Below are 6000 nucleotides of genomic sequence, written 5' to 3'. Positions count from 1 at the left end.
TCTTCTGCACAGCTTTCAAGCCAGTCTGCCCCAAGGCTGTAGCATTCCAAGGAGCTCTTGTGACCATTATCAGAGGGCTGGAGTACCTCCTGTATGAAGATAGGCTGAGGGAGTTGGGGGTTGTTCATCCTGGAGAAGGCTCCAGAGAGGCCTAAGAGCAGCCTTCCTGTACCTAAAGGGGACCTACAGGAATGCTGGGGATGGACTCTTTGTCAGGGAGTGTAGTGACAGGACAAGGGGTAACAGTTTTAAACTACAAGAGAGTAGTTTTAAATTACGTATTTGGAAGAAATTCTTTACCATGAGGGTGGTGAGGTACTGGAACAGGTTACCCAGAGAAGCTGTGGATGCCCCATCCTTGTAAGTGTTCAAGGCCAGGTTGGATGGGGCTTTGAGCAACCTGGACTAGTGGGAGGGGTCTTTAAGGTCCCTTCCAACCCAAATCACTCTGTGATTCTATGATTTTAAGACTTTCTTAAATGAAAGAGAACATTTAAACTTTTCAGATCGAAATTAGGTGAAACACTGAAGATTTCTTCCTTGTTCGTATGTTTAAATGAGATTAATGTACAATGTAACTCTGTTGTGGAGATTGTTTGTTTGTTTCATTTTTTTGTACTTTAATAACATTTTCTCAAAACTATGTAATAATAAAATAGATGTATTTTGTTCTCTGGCATCTTCAGAGAGGTTTATTTAAATATATATCTATATACATATACTGTGAAAACATGGATACTCTTTTAAGAAGATTCAGGAGACACATATAAGACCTCAGGACCTCATGTTACCATCAGTCTTACTGCCTGAAGTCTTAAAAACTGGAAATTTATATTTTTAAGGTGGTGTTACTTTCATTGCTTCCACATTGGCTTTGTTTAGACTACAATGCTTTTTCTACATGGATTATTCTCTAAAATCCTAGAGTTAAAAAAAAAATACAAGGCATGGGTAAACAGAACAGATGACATCTAAAACAAGTATCACCCATAACAAATAGTCTGACAGGATATCTACTGTATAATAATATCATAAAAATCCACACATTTTTTTCTAAGAAAGTTATTGAGATCTGGTAACATCATCCTGTGGATCTCCACATCTGGAATAATGTCAGTGAAAAAAATAATATATATATATATATAGAGAGAGAGAGAGAGAGAGAGAGAGAGAGAGAGAGAGAGAGAAATCACTGGTGTATTTTCTATTACTGGAGAGGTTAGCTAGCAGTAACTTTACTCCAATTCTGTGCTGTGCATTGTGCCAGAGTTTTTCTGTTCTATTTATTAAGCTGGTGACACAGGCAATGTTAACTATGGAATGGCAATTCTGTTTGCAATTAAAGCTGTTTTTTCCAGTCTGAAAAGCCAAGCTGAGAAAGTGGCGGCACACTGGTCATCTCTCAGTAATCTTCCATCCAAACTTCCAAGATGAATGCAAGGGACAAGGGGAACTTTTCAACTAAGAGTCATTGAACACACTGCTGAAATTGAAAAGCAGATTCTGTTCAGGATAGGTCTTATAATCACCTTTTAAGCTGGGATCTGGCAGGTCCAAAATCCTGAGGTTTAACTAAAGAGCAGTGGTGATGAAAAACACTCGTAAAGGTAGTGATGGGGATGGGGGGCACTCAAAAGAACAAGGACACAAAGGTCTTGCCAACAAAATATTTCATATCTTTATATCATGTTTCTATGTCCTGTCATACCATATGCAACTCTGCAGAGAAATAAGACATTGCTCAGGACCCACTCAAGCCATCCATTTCAAGCAGGAACAGTACTTTATTTAGATTTGTAGAAAACATGTAAATAAAGATATTTGGATGACATCTAGCACATTCCATGGTCCAAAGGCAAGGTCCACTGGACATATTCAACAGGTGGAGCTGATGTTGGCAATACAAGCATGCAATCAGCCCAGCATTTTACCATCTGCCCTGATATGAACAGCTGAAACATAAAGGTCTAATCACAACAACAACAAAATCCTTCCTGCTTTTCTTATATTTTGCTCTTTCTTCAGAAGACCAGTTCTTTCATGTACTGTTGAAACCCAACCTCACTGCAGTTCATTACTACTTACATCTTTATTAGTAATTTATATCTGACTGAGGTACAGTCTGAAGTAAAGACATATGAACATCCATCCCATCCTGTGGTTAGCTTGCTTTCAAGCATGGCTGTAGTTTGTTCCAGATAACCATCTCCTGAACCCTGTTCAAGAGATAGAACAAGCCAGGGACACTTTCTAATCGGCAAACAGTAGATCCTGTGGTAAGACATGAGTTTAGTTGAACAGATATAAACTGTATTGTACAAGGACCACAAAACAGAATGTGGTGGCTTGTGATAATCTGTTGCAACTATAGGAAGGTGTGTGTTTTTTCTTTTCCCCCCAAAAAAAAGATTATGAATCCCCTTCTAATAAGAGGATTGTGTGTTACATTTAGCTGTGCAGTAACTAAATTTCGAAGTCATTACTAACCATTTCAATTCTGTTCCAAACAGTTCTATGTCATGCTTGAAAATTTGCTTTAAGTCTTCCAAAGAACCTCCAAATACTACATAATGGTGTCTTATTCCTACCCCCCCACCCCCCCATGAGCCATCCCACCATCAATATTATATATAACATTTGTACAATACCTACAGAAACTGCTTACATGGAAATTTAATACTATGACAGTATCATATTTTTAACTATGTTTTACTATAATTTTGCTGCTGGAAACCTCAGAGGAATGGTATCACTGTGAGATGGTGCAGCTCCTTGTGGAACATCACTGACCTCTCTTTGAAACTTCACTTTGAGGACTTCTGTGTTAAGTGACCACCAGGAGCATAATTAACAATTTCACTTAGTAGTACTCTCCTAATCTGAAAGCCAAATCAGATTTGTATTCCAATGTAATGCTTCCAAAACAATATATCAAAGTGAAATATTCCTTGGTCATCTTCCAGTGAGCTGCTAACTGCTAGTTGCCTCCGAAAAGTGGAAATCAGCATCAGAGAACTCTCAATGGAGGGAAAAAAAAAACGATAACAACAACAAACAGAAATACCATAGCTCATGGTCTGTGAGGATATTTTCTCTACTTATCTACACTTACCTTTCTTTCTTACTGTATCAAAGCTATTTTCAAATGTTTTAAAGAATGGTCAAAGAACTAGAGAGAGATGAAGATCCCCTGAATCTAACAATTCACTATTTTTCAGTGACCTCTAGACCTTAGTCCTCAAAAAAAATCATGTTAAGATCAACAGACTAGATTCACCAGGTGTTGATTTGGCAGTACTACATCATTTCACACCAACTGACATCTGTTGCATTACATTTTGCGAAGTGTTGCTATAAAGTTTGGTTGCACATTAGTCCTAATGTTGAATAGGCAGTTTTTCGTCCTGTATAACAAACTGTTATCTGCTTGTATTTTTCTTTTTTTCTTACATAATAGCTGGGCAAATCAGAAACTGCATCTGCTCTATCATTTAGCAACAGCTTTTGAATTTGCTACAGTCCCTAGAGGATTTGGGGTCTTCTAAACTAATCAAGGATTTATGAGACATAAATACTATACTATGTCTCTGTTATTATCTGTCTTTATTATTATCTGTCTGTGACAGATGACATTTTTCCCCACTAATGATCCTGGCTAGTCTAAGAATTGAAGAACATTGCTGGATGAAAAATAGATATTGTAATAAATTGCCTGAAGGGAGTTATACCAAAGAGAGAAATTAGGGAGGATATTCTCCATGCGCGGTCATACAACTGTAAATTATACATGTGCTTAGGTATTGTGATTTTGATGGTTCATTTTTTTTGAATATTATTTGGATCTCAATTAATATGAAAATATACATATATTATTAACTTTGTTAATTGCACTGAATACCATGTTGTGCAGAATATCTAAGGAAAAATAGGAAAGGAAAGGAAATAAGGAAAAAAATAAAGAGTTTAAATTAATAATAATTAAGGAAAACAAAACAAAACAAAAACAAACAAACAAAAAACCACTGGCATGAATGAGGTTGCAGTGGTTTATATCAACTGAGAATCTACCACAGAACTGAGATGCAGCTAATGGTTGTGAAGTGCAGTTCCTTTGGTAAATCATAGAAGAAAAAATGTGATATTTTAGGAGCAATATAGTAAGAGACAACTTATGCATGCATGACATTAATGGCATAAGACTTTAAGCTTTGAAGTATTGCTTTTCCCTGCTTCCATACCAATGCATTTTTATTTTTATTTTTATTTTATTTTACTGATGTCTTAGATGGGTATCTGTTCTTTCATCTCCTTTATTTATGTAAGATGTTTTTTTCCTTTTTCTCCTTTACACATTTTGTTTGTTCGCCTTGATATTTTTAGGGTCTGCACATTTATACTGGCAATAGGTTTTGTTTGTTAGGATGAGTCATGCCCACCCTCTTTCATATAAGTGCACAAGCAGAACAGAAATGTCCTTTATATCTTCAGAGCAGGAAGGCATTCTTTTGGTAGCATGCAATTTCTTTCACCTTACAGAGCCCTTATCACAGGTGTACAATAAACAAGAGCTACTTTTGACTCCTGTACAGGTGGGTTTTGTTTGGTTTTGTTTCATTTTGTTAATCCCAAAGGAGACTGTCTTTAGGCTCATGATTATTTATGACCTCTGGACTAATGCTGTTAAAACTGTTGGGTTCTTTAATGTGTAGGAAAATATATACTTATTTAATCTTATATATTTATTCCTTCCTTCTCAGACTGAGACATGTTAATATTCAGTACATGACCATACATTGTTTTATAGACATTGTGTTATATATCTTCACTGGGAAATTTACCTTTCAGGATTTTTGGAATAGCATGGAATTTTTTATTTTTTTATTTTTATTTTTTATTTATATTTTATTTATATTTTATTTATTTATTTTTTTTGCTTTTCTTTTTATAGATATATTTATAAATAAAACTTCATGTTAAAATTGTAGCTATTTACTAGAACTAGAAAATTGAACTAGAAAGCATAAAGGATATTTTTAATTATATTTGGATAATTAAATCAGCATAACCACAGTAAACATAGCTTTTGTTTTTTTATTTTATTATTATTATTTTTTTTTAATTTCAGTCCTGGTCACAACATTTAAGATAAAATTTTTGTTCCACTTTCCGCTCCCACACTTCACTCAATTTTTCTTCTTAAATTGGATTAAAATCTCTTGAGTGGAAGTAATTACCTTGATTCTTTGAAAAGGTCTCTGAAATAGAGTGGAAGAAACTATATTCATGCTTATCTGTCCTTTGTTGTGAAATCTGCAAATCATTTTTCAGAGAGGATATGAAAAGAGGAGGAGGAGATGAGGAGGGAAACAAACAAAAATGTCAGAGAATATACATATACTTCTATCTGTATTTTATTTTATCTTATTTTTTACCTTCATGGTCACAACACCAAAACTATAATTACTTTAAATTTTCTGTAATTTGCAATCTTTTAGTTTTAGTTTTTAGTCCTTGTAGTTTATATACACTGCTGTTTGTGAGGTAAACTCACAAGGACACCATCCTCAGCTAGTGTAAATCACCACAACCACACAGTGGAAGTACAAAGTTTGGAAAAAATTATGTTTTGAATGTTCACTGTCCCAGGCATATACTGAAATCACAGGCATACACTGAAATGTAGCTTACAGCCTTCTTATCATCTCCAGATTTTTCCATTGGTTTTAACTGAACTGAAGAGTCCAAACTCACATAAATTGTGTATGGAAAGATCAAGAGAGAGAGATGTTGAAGGAAAGGCAAATGTATAAAGCATATGCATCAGTTCAATGCACTAAAGTGATGTGATGAATACTTTATAAGACTAATTTATAAGTGTGTCCAGACTCCCTCAGTGTGCATTGCTTAAGTTCAAAGTTTGCACATCCTGCATGGCACATTCAGTTTGGATGAACATTTTGAAGTGTTTAGTCTCATACCTAGTGATGGAATGTGCTCCTC

The sequence above is a fragment of the Cygnus atratus genome, chromosome 1 (genome assembly GCF_013377495.2).
Source record: "Cygnus atratus isolate AKBS03 ecotype Queensland, Australia chromosome 1, CAtr_DNAZoo_HiC_assembly, whole genome shotgun sequence".
Lineage (NCBI taxonomy): Eukaryota > Metazoa > Chordata > Aves > Anseriformes > Anatidae > Cygnus > Cygnus atratus.
This window is presented reverse-complemented; position numbering follows the sequence as displayed.